Here is a 761-nt window from a genome sequence, read left to right as displayed (position 1 = left end):
CACAAAAAAAGAATAAATTGTATGTACAGGTGTGCTATAGATGGAGTAGGAATAGAATAAAATAAAATAAGTTGTAGGGATGTACTAGGGTTTAGGGTGATAAATAAGTATAAGGTTATTGCACATACTGTACTTTAATTGCACAATGGGAGAACATTAACTGTTCATGAGGTAGACTGCCTGGGGAAAGAAACTGTTCTTGTGCCTGGCTGTCCTGGTATTCGGTGCTCTGTAACGCCGACCAGATGGCAAAAGTTCAAAAAGGAGATGGCTTGGATGTGATGGATCCAGAATGATTTTCTGAGCCCTTTTCCTCACTCTGGATGTATACAGTTCTTGGAGGGTAGGCAGGGGGGCACCAATAATCCTTTCAGCAGTCCGAACCGTTCTCTGTAGTCTTCTGATGTCTGATTTTGTAGCTGAACCAAACCAGACAGTTATTGAAGTGCACAGAACAGACTCGATGACGGCTGAGTAGAACTGTTTCAGCAGCTCCTGTGGCAGGTTGAATTTCCTCAGCTGGCGAAGGAAGTACAACCTCTGCTGGGCCTTTTTAACAGTGGAGTCAATGTGAGTGTCCCACTTCAGGTCCTGAGAGATGGTGGTGCCCAGGAACCTGAATGACTCCACTGCAGTCACAGTGCTGTCCATGATGGTGAGTGGGGGGAGTGCAGGGGGGTTCCTCCTGAAGTCCACGATCATCTCCACAGTTTTGAGGGTGTTCAGCTCCAAGTTGTTAAGACTGCACCAGACAGCCAGCT

The sequence above is a fragment of the Sinocyclocheilus anshuiensis genome, unplaced genomic scaffold, assembly GCF_001515605.1.
Source record: "Sinocyclocheilus anshuiensis isolate Anshui unplaced genomic scaffold, SAMN03320099.WGS_v1.1 scaffold959, whole genome shotgun sequence".
NCBI lineage: Eukaryota > Metazoa > Chordata > Actinopteri > Cypriniformes > Cyprinidae > Sinocyclocheilus > Sinocyclocheilus anshuiensis.
The sequence above is the reverse complement of the archived record's forward strand: the minus strand, read 5'-3'. Positions refer to the sequence as shown.